At 40.1% G+C, this 9,807-nt stretch overlaps 1 long non-coding RNA gene across 1 annotated transcript; it reads right to left on the bottom strand.

Moving 5' to 3' along the window:
• Window positions 1–1,714: 1,714 nt before the first annotated feature.
• LOC108641519 lies at window positions 1,715–9,357 on the bottom strand. The gene is made up of 4 exons (XR_001922037.1): window positions 9,289–9,357; window positions 5,394–5,474; window positions 3,430–3,573; window positions 1,715–2,670 (listed from the first exon to the last, which is right to left on the bottom strand). It is a non-coding gene; the product is annotated as an uncharacterized LOC108641519 (long non-coding RNA).
• Between the last annotated feature and the right edge of the window lie 450 nt (window positions 9,358–9,807).

Genomic DNA, 9,807 nt, shown 5'->3' on the forward strand with positions numbered 1-9,807 from the left:
AAGATATTTGCAAGCAGAAGGGTAAAAGAGATGGTACTCTCTGGACATACTGGTTATGGAGTCTTCCTCTGTGATAGAGCCTTATTCAACTATTTAAAAAAATGTAGGATTATTAAAAGTATTTGGTTCTGACACCTCACTGATTGCTTCATGTTACCTTCACCTTGTGCTTTCTTCTACTGCCCACCTAATATTTCTACCTGCTCACCTTCCACTTGCTAAATGTCAAGTCTCTTATTTTTGCCTGTGTCTTGGCTCCAGCTTCTGGCTTTCTGGGATTTCTGGGCTGTATCTTTTTCTTGAAGAGAGAAGGGCAAGGTTAAGTCTGAAAAAAAAAGAGGGTGAGTAGCAAGATCTGTAAAACAGGTGTGCCATAAACTCGCTTCCCTGCAAAACCGGTCAAAACAAAGGGATTTTGTCACTCCTGCTGGTCCTGCAGATTACACATCTAATGGCTTGTTTGCATTCTTTTAATTAATTAATTAATTAATTAAATTAATTAACACATTCATTACTGTGTTCAGGAATAAAAGGGATGGGGCTTCTCAGCCAGGGGATGAGAGAATGGCTGAAAGGCCGGGGAAAAAACCCAGCCAAGCGTGGGCAGCAGCAATCAATGTCATTCACAGCTCCAGGCTGTGCCTGCAGCCAGAGGAAGAGAGAATGCAATATAAGAAATTGAGGAACCTCCAGGGGCAAGAAACAAAGCTGAGAGACAGCTCCTCAGTGGCAGATTTACAATCACATGTTTATTTTTTGATGTCATGTGTAATATGCCCAATGTCATATCTGTGGCCAGTGACCCTGTCCTAGTTAGAACAGCTGGGATCAGTTCATCACTGTATGGGTGTAACCCAAAACTGTGTATTCTACAGCCTTCCATGCCATTTCCCAGAAACTGGTATCAACAGACTATTTACACCTTCTGCCCAGAGCAGCCTGACTCCTCAGGCTACAAACTAGGTGTTAAGAGGCCTGCAAGATAGGAGGATGCCTCCCTCTCCTCACACTCTTTTGTGGAACTCCCCGCCCTGAGGGAAGTACTGAGCATTCCTGCCTGAACTGGAGAAAATATAATCTTGGAGTCTTGGGACCTTTGGAACCACTCGTGGGATCCAGAGGAAGACTGCAGATCACCGCTCTCAACCAGACTGCAGACCACCACTCTCGACTGGACTGCAACCACCACTTTTCAATCAGACTGCAACTGTCACTCTCGACTGGACTGCAATCACCACTCTTGACCAGACTGCACCAGCACTCTCACCAACAGGTTTTCCCCTCTCCTTTTACTTTGGACTCAGGGGGCCCAAAGAACACCACTCTGTTCATGGCCCAGGGTGCTGGGTTATACATTTGGGTTTTGTGGGTTAAAACCAGTTGTTTATCTGTATAATTGTACTTATTGTATTATTTTATTAAATTGTTATTCTGACTTATAATCTCTCCTTTGAGTTGAGTTCATTTCCCTGCTGGTTTACCTTTAAACCAGCGCAGACCCCATTGTCGGTGCTTACCCCATTGTCCCCCCAGTGCAAATGGTTGGCTCTTAGGTGCCAGGACCTTCATGACAACAATTCGAAGGTCATACAAATACTAAATGTTATTTTTCTTCCTGTCTGACTAACATAATAACAAACACCAGCGTATCAAGTGCTTGACTAAATCCCTTTATTGATTTCACTATAGAGATGGGGTACATTAACAACAGCAACAACACATGTTAAGTACAGATAAGCTTAGATGCAAGGAACAATTATAGAAATATTTGCTATGCAGCCTCCTCCTGCTCAGGGTCTGCAAATCATTGATATCAGCCTGCCCCAAAGAAGTTATAATGGATAAGAACTGAAAATAACATAAAACCAGACAATATAATAATAATTACCAACAAATACATCTGAACCTGGGGTGCATCCAGAGGAGGACTCTGTTTTAACTGAAGCTACAGCATTTGGGGAAAAAAAACCCCAAATGAATACAAAATTAATTATTGCCCCAAGACAGAATGAATATATTGTGAGACACTCTTCTGGACAAATAGAACAGAATAATTTTATTCAAGCCAATGAAGGGATGAGACTGAGACCTCTCTACTAAATGAATATAGTTTCTTGCATCTTCAATAGCCCTCTCATACAAATATCACTGAAGGCTGTCAAGGGAAGAAAAATCAAGTCTAAACCTGGGCTTTATAAAAAAGATCAGTGCAACCTTTGACATTCCCTGTTTTGTCCATGAATTTTTGCACTTGCACATAATGCAATCTAAAAGCTTATCTGTATTGCAAAGTATTGCAGAATCAAATCAGATGTAAATTAAATGTAGGTCTCCAAGCAGTCCATCGGGTCATTTTTGTAGTCTAAACAAGACCCAAATCCAACTTTTGATGCAGCAGCTTGAACCCAGGCCTTGCTACACACATTGATATAATTGGATGGTTGCTGGTATTATAGGTTTAAGAAAACTCCAAATAAAGTTAATATATGTCTTGCCCAGATATGGAGAGGTTAGAGGTTTAACAGAGATCTGGGATGACATAACTGAAGAGTGATTGGACTGATGGCACGTCTTCTTTCATACAAGTCTCTTCAGAGAAAATCATGTAAAAGAAAACAAGCATTATGTCCTGTTCTGTTGAACAAGCAGAACCCTCCTGGGCTGAGTTATCTGGAAATAAAAGAGACAAAAGTTACTAGAATTAGAGAATCTCACTGAAGATTAACCTGCTGTGAGGGTCCTATGAGTAAAGAGAGGGTACCTCTGTGCCATGAGAACCATAGAAAGACTTGGGATGCTTTGGGATGGAGGTCTGGTCATGTAGCTATCACAAGGGAGCCACTCAGTGACAACTTCCAGGGAGAGCGACCTGGAAGAGCGATTAAACATGTTTTGTGGCTCTATGTAAGGGCTACATGTGGATGGGAAGGATTTCTCTGAGGATTTCTCTGTCCACTGCCATTCCTAGTCTGAATTGAACAACTGTTATCCTGATTGCCTTCAAATCCCAGACTGAACTTCCTTGTGAGGGGAAGAGGAGGGGCAGGCACTGATCTCTTCTCTGTGAGGATCAGTGACAGGACCTGAGGGAATGGCCTGAAGTTGTATCAGGGGAGGTTTAGGTTGGATATCAGAAAGAGACTCTTTCACCAGAGGGTGGCTGGCCACTGAACAGGCTCCCCAGGGCAGTGGTCACAGCACTAAGGCTGACAGAGCTCAAGGAGTGTTTGGATGATACTCTTGGGCCCATGGTGTGACTCTTGGGGATGGGCCAGGAGGGCCAGGACTTGGACTTGTGGGTCCCTTCCAACTCAGCATCCTCTGTGATTCTCTGAACAACCCAGCATTTGGTTTGGGAGCTTCCTTGCACCTCATCTGATAAATGCAAATGTGTTGTATGAAAATAGGACACGGTTAAAAATGGCTTACCCTGTGTGTCAACAAGACGTCAGCGTCCACCTGAGAGGCTGGGACATTTCACTGCCAAGAGGATGACAGTGATGAACAGAATCACTGCAGTGAAGACCAGAGCGAAAACAACATAACACCAGTGTGAGTTCTCCAAGCAGGTCACTGCCAAAGGGACAAGGGACATGAGTCTCACCACAGGCAGAAAGCAAGTCAACTTTTGTTCTGAGTTATGGGAGGATACAAAATCACTGTACCAGGCCTTCAGCAGGAGTGTGTTACACTGGGTGCTGTAGATCTAACACCTGTATATGTATGTAGGTTTATATGTATACAAACCTGTGTGCATACATAAAATCATGTTTTCAGGGGCAGAAGAGCCCTTTTCCTGGCCATTCCTAATTTTTATCATCATAGCTGTTGAGAAAACACCTAAAAATGTGACCTCTTACCTTCTGTGGCAGAGCACAGATTTGCCAACCCTGTCATGTCAACATTTTGCCATGTGCACACAGCACAGCCAGTGCTTCCCACTCTGAAATATACCCTGCCTTTTCCTTGGAAAATGCCTTGCAATGGTTGTGTTATTTTCCTGAGGTTACAAAACTGAAGACCCACAGGGAAATCTTGTAGTTCACATTCAGGCTTTAAAAAGGTGTTATAAGTAATTTGAAATTCTAGAGACTCTTTCCAGATTATCATAATTTTTAAGCACAACAAAGAAACACTTGTTTCTATGGTCTTTAAATCCCTGTCTCCATCATTTTCTGCTCCAACTGTAATCCTGACTAGGATCTTTGTGTTCATTAGATCCCCATTCCTTCATACTTTCCATGTAAACCACCCCCTAATCTAATGGAGAATTAGAACATACATCTGACTTCAGTGGTTTTAAAGAGGTTGTAGTGAAGAATGTGAAGGGACAGAGCTTTTCTATAAAAATTTTCCATATTTATAGCATATATTGATATTCCTTGAACAAAATTCTGAAAACCTGGACAGTGTAGACAGAATCAGAGGGAGGAAGTGAGGACTGAGGGCTATAAAAAGGCAGCTAAAAACCAGATGGGTCGATGGCCATATATCAAAACTGTATTAGTGACCACACTTTTCATGCTGCAGTCCCATCCTGCATTCACTGGGATAAAATCATTATTAATGAAATGCATTTCAATGAAAGCAGTGAATTGGTTTTGCCTTTGTAACAGCCAGATTGAGATCTCCACTTGTCCTACTCTCTCATCTGCCCAACCACCACTTTTAATCAGAAAAACCATCTGAAGCTTTCAGTTTCTTTTCCTTGTTGTAAGGCCAAATTAAAACCCCAGTGGAAATACCTGTTCCCACTAGCATTTGCCGCAGCTACCGCTTTTCTCTATAAATATCTTAAATGCTCTTATTACCTTGCATGAATGGAATATTTTCTTTCATTCTCTACTTCATTTTCACCTCACACACAAGAGCTAAAACTCATATCCAAGACATGATTTCACTTTGCAGAACAAAATTTACTTACACAGTTTGAGAAAATTTAATATATCTTAAAATTTTAACTTAAGAAGTGATAGACACATTTTTTCTGACACTTGTCAAAACACTGTCCAGAATTTTTGCTTCCTGGCTATCACTTTGAAAAGTAACTCAGTTTTGTTTTAAATACAGAACGGTTTGGGTTGGAAGGGACCATAAAGATCATCTCATTTCAACTCCCTGCCATGGGCAGGGACACCTTCCACTAGCCCAGGTTGCTCCAAGCCCCATCCAACCTGGACTGGAACACTTCCAGGGATGGGGCAGCCACAGTTTCTCTGGGCAACCTGTGCTAGGGTGTCACCACCCTCACAGAGAAGAATTTCTTCCTAATATCAACATCTCTTTGGGCACTTAGCCCTAAGCAACTCCTCCACTGTGTGTAATACAAAGAGATATACAAAGAGGATAAAATGCAATGAGAAAAGGTGAAGTGTCCTGCGGTGTTGCAGTACCTGAATGTGTAATTTTGGATGTGCTGTCAGGTCTGTCAGATCTCCATTCCACCTTCACCTCAGCATATGTGATTGGATCACCTGCAGGAACAAAAAGTGTTGCAATTAGAACCTGCCCAAGGCCAGCCCTTGCCATGCTCATTGCACTCAATCCCCTGCAGCATCAGACCCTCTCTGGGAAAGTGAGAAGAGCAACAACATGCAAGAGACGTTGCTTTATTACTTTTTTTTTCTGTCACTGAGTAAATGTGCTAAAAAGAAATTACTAGGAGACTTCATGCATATAATTGCCTTACTGTGCAGTTTTTCAAAATAAATTAAAATAAGGCAATATTATTCAGTCATTAAATCTATGAAAATTTTAAAAAACCCTTCTAGGTGACCATAGGTTGTCACACAGTGATCTACTCTAATAATAATTCTATTTTTTCTTCTTTTACACACATATATACATTCTGTCAACCTCTAAGCAGAAGTTAATCAATGACAACTTCTTTTCAGTGAATTAATTTTTTCTCCTGTTTATTTCTCAATAAACTTTTTCCTACTGAATTCAGATCTTGTACATGGTTACAAAATATGCTTTTTGTCTTGTTTCCTCTTTCACAAAGAAGAGCACAATTCCTGTTGGAACAAAGCATGTGCATAGAGCAAAGACAGGCTATTTTCCCATCCCTAATGAATGAAACATAATTTTAAAATGTATGTAAAATATAAACATACTGTTTTCATTTCATCCACGGATTTTTCTTCCTCAATTTTATCCTTCCATGTGTTTAAATGAGATTTTTATTAATGGCTGGTCATCACATGATCTTCCTCCAGTCACTGCTTTCCATGCATGGAGCCTGAGGCAGGCACTTCAGAACTTTCTACAGTCTTACATCAGGCTTTCAAATGTGACAGGACAGAGATCTTCCCATTCCCTTTCTGGTGGTCAATGAGTAGAAAACCCTCCTATGCCCCAGTAACCACTGGAATGGTTGTGACACTCCTGGTTGCACCCAGTAAAAAAAGTGCTTCACTGTGTATTACAAGATTTTTACAACCAACAGCACAAAAAATCTTGTCAGGGTGGGTTTCCTCAAAAGTCTGAAAATGCCTGGCAAATTACTTTCTCTGCCTTCCTCGCCTCAGTAGTGGAGAATTCTCGTCTGCTGGACTATCAAAAGAGCTCAATCACCAGATTAGCTAACAATAAGGTGCAAGGTGGGCTGGAAGAGGAATTGGCAGCAGGGTTTTCAGCAGCAAGCCATTCATTTTCCCAAGAAGGCATGTAGCTTGCTAAAACTGCTTTGCTTTAACCATAAGAACTAAGATTTCCTGTCTCATAGGAGCTTTCCCTATCTTTGGAGGCCTTGCCCACACTTGTCTGTTCTTACGTGTGGATGCTTACACTGCAGAACAGCGGAGATCTCTCTCACTATCCCTGCAAAAACAACCCATTCTTTGGCTTTCAGTGGCCAGTGCTGCATGGAAAGCCCAAGGAAGGCAAAGATGATGTTTAGGTACCTGACTTCTATTATTTAGTTGAGTTGCATCACCTAGATAGTGTTTTCAAACTCACATAGTTAAAGGTGTGTCCAGAAGGTATCTCACTGCCCAGGGGATGTCTACAGGACCATTGGCCCAATTCAGCAATTTTGTGCAGTCAGGAAAGCTTGTGGGAAGAGGTAACACTAGAAAGATAACTGCAGGTGTAATGAGATGAGGAACTGCCCTGTGACACAGTTTATCCTCCATTGGGTGATATTAAATTCAAGGATGAACTATCAGAGTAGGTGAGCGACAGGACATGTTTCACAGCAGTTTTCGGTAGGTGTGGCAGCAGAAGGAAGGAAGAAGCTATATTTTTACATCAACTGCAACACAACACCTTGGAGGTTGCCTGCTTTGCATGTTTTGCCTCATTTCCCAGGAGCTTCTTCCATCAAATTTGATTGCTGAAAGTGTATGAAATAAGTTGTTGTTTGTTTTTTTTTTTCAATCTTAAGAGAGAAACCAAACAGATTTTTCTCTGAAGTGCCATGGGGAAGACGAGCAAATGCAAATTTCAGCAGTGCAAAATGTAGGACATGTCCAGGCCTGCAGGTTAAAAGCTCTGTCCTCCTCTTGTAAAAAGTCAAGGAAGCAGAAGCTGAAGGCAGAGGAAAAGCAGGTTGCAAGCTAACTAGTGGACAAGTGTAGTGGCTGTGGGGAAGCAAAGCAAACTTAGAGCAACAAAATCAGGTAAGGCAGCACAAACATTGAAGTGTGTAACAAGAAAATGCTCACAGGTAGGGCAGTATGAACACCCCTTTTTTTATGGCCTACGTTATAATTTTTGTCTCAAAGGAGCAAATTTAGCCTTGCTGTATCAATGACTTAATGTCAAATATGTATGGATTAAGACCGCAAGGTCTCTTGAGTGTTTTCAGGCAGGTGGGTGATAGGTAACATCCCTGCTCTGAACTCTCTGTAATGGCAAACACCAAGCTTTGGCCCGAAGAAAAGCAACGTCCTAAGGGTGCCAGGGCTGCTGAGATCTACCTCAGACTTACAAAAAATGTGGAATCTAACCCATTCTTTTAGAACTTTCTAAAAAAATCTTTCTCGTGCAGCTGCCAAGGAGTCAGAACAGTTTAACAGAGTTTGGCAGAAGATGAGAGTTTAGTTTCCTGCACTCGGGCTCTCAAGTATGAAAGCAATGGAACACACAGAAATCGAAGAGAGAGGTTGTAAGAATGGAAATTTTTATAAACATAAGAATGTGAAAAAATATTAATTATAAAGATAGGTGAGGTTTTTTCACTATATCTCAGTAGCACACACCGATGCTGTTAATAGATGTCATATTCCAGATCAATTTAGAGTATTTCTTCATGCAAGATACTACAAACAGCCTGTGGAAGTCAGTGTTTTAGGATAATATTAAAATAAAGCATTTATTAGGACACCAAAAGGGATGCAAGATTAGGAGAAGTGACAAGAATTGGTGATATTTTACTATTGCAATTGAAAAGATTTTTTTCAAAATACCATGCTGTCCTACTCTAAAGCATAAGAAAAATATTTTGCATGAAATTTGGTTACTTATTCAGCCTTATAATTGTCCACAAAAAATTTTTAGATACTGAATTTCCAAGCATCTCATACTGGTAAAATATATGTCTTAAAAACATGAATTATTTCCTGCTTTTATCCATCATGAGTGGCTATATTTTGCACTTTATTACTTGAAAATAAAATTTTTGAGTAATCAGTTTTACAGTTCAAGGTATCAGTAGGTCATACACAAATTGGAGGGCTAACAGTTTTCAAAATTACAGAGACTTCTATTAAAATTTGACTTGCATTTTTCTCGCCATAGAACTTTTAGAAATGAAAAAGGGGGACAGAGACAGATAAAGAAAGAAAAAGAGAGAGAGAGAGAGAAAGAAGAAAGAAAGAGAAGAAAAACTAGAAACAGAACTATCATTTTAGAATTTAAAAATATTTCTGGTGTCAAAGAAAGAAATCAAATTAAGACATAAAATAGAAGTGTACTGCAGGAGGAAGAAGTCCATTCAGCTGTCAATGAGTTTCCAATAATCCGTGTAAATATCTTCCATGTCTGAACATTAACTTTTTTCAGAAACAGAACATTTCAGCCATACTACTGAAATCCAGAATGAGATTTTAAAGGTCAGTCTTCACTTTTGCTAGAATTCAGTATTTATTCTATTAATAAACATGAATTTGCCAAGCAAAGAGATATATAATAAACAGGGGAGGTTATTAACAGTTATCAAAATGCTTTCAACATGACTTCTGAATGATCTAAGAAAGAATGAAACGTGGCATCGAGCAGAGGGAAATGAAGCAACATTAAATTATGAATGGTATTAATATTATTAACATTATTGCATTTTTTTACCTGTATCTGAAGTTTCTGAAGTGAAATGTACTCTTTCCTTGGGTGGTACCTCAGCATAAACCACCTCACCTGCCATTTTGAAAAGCTGCTTTCAGACCTGCAATCAAAATGGACTCACTGAAAAAGTACCATCCCCTATTTTTGGCTGCTCTCCATGAGGTCAAAACAACTGTTTAGATGTCTGTAAAACGGAAGGAAACCAAACCCCTTTTTTTTCAAATGTAAATTCTCACCTTGTAGCTTTTGGTAAGCAGTTCTTCATTCTTACTCCCTTCTGATGGTGTATGTTCTATTAAAGCTGTGATTTTGATCAACTTTCTCATAAAATGGGACCTTCAGCCCACATCTAATTTTTGTTTGGAACTCAAGCTGGCAACATGCTGAGTGTGTTCATATCCTCCTCAAACCAACTGGACACTAAAATGTGTTTCAACTCAGATCGTGATGATTAGATTGTTCAGTTTGTGATTAGATTGTTCAGTTTGTGATTATCAGATCACTTCCTCCTAAACTTCAGTA

Source organism: Manacus vitellinus, unplaced genomic scaffold (assembly GCF_001715985.3).
Source record: "Manacus vitellinus isolate BGI_N305 unplaced genomic scaffold, ASM171598v3 scaffold_66_pilon, whole genome shotgun sequence".
Lineage (NCBI taxonomy): Eukaryota > Metazoa > Chordata > Aves > Passeriformes > Pipridae > Manacus > Manacus vitellinus.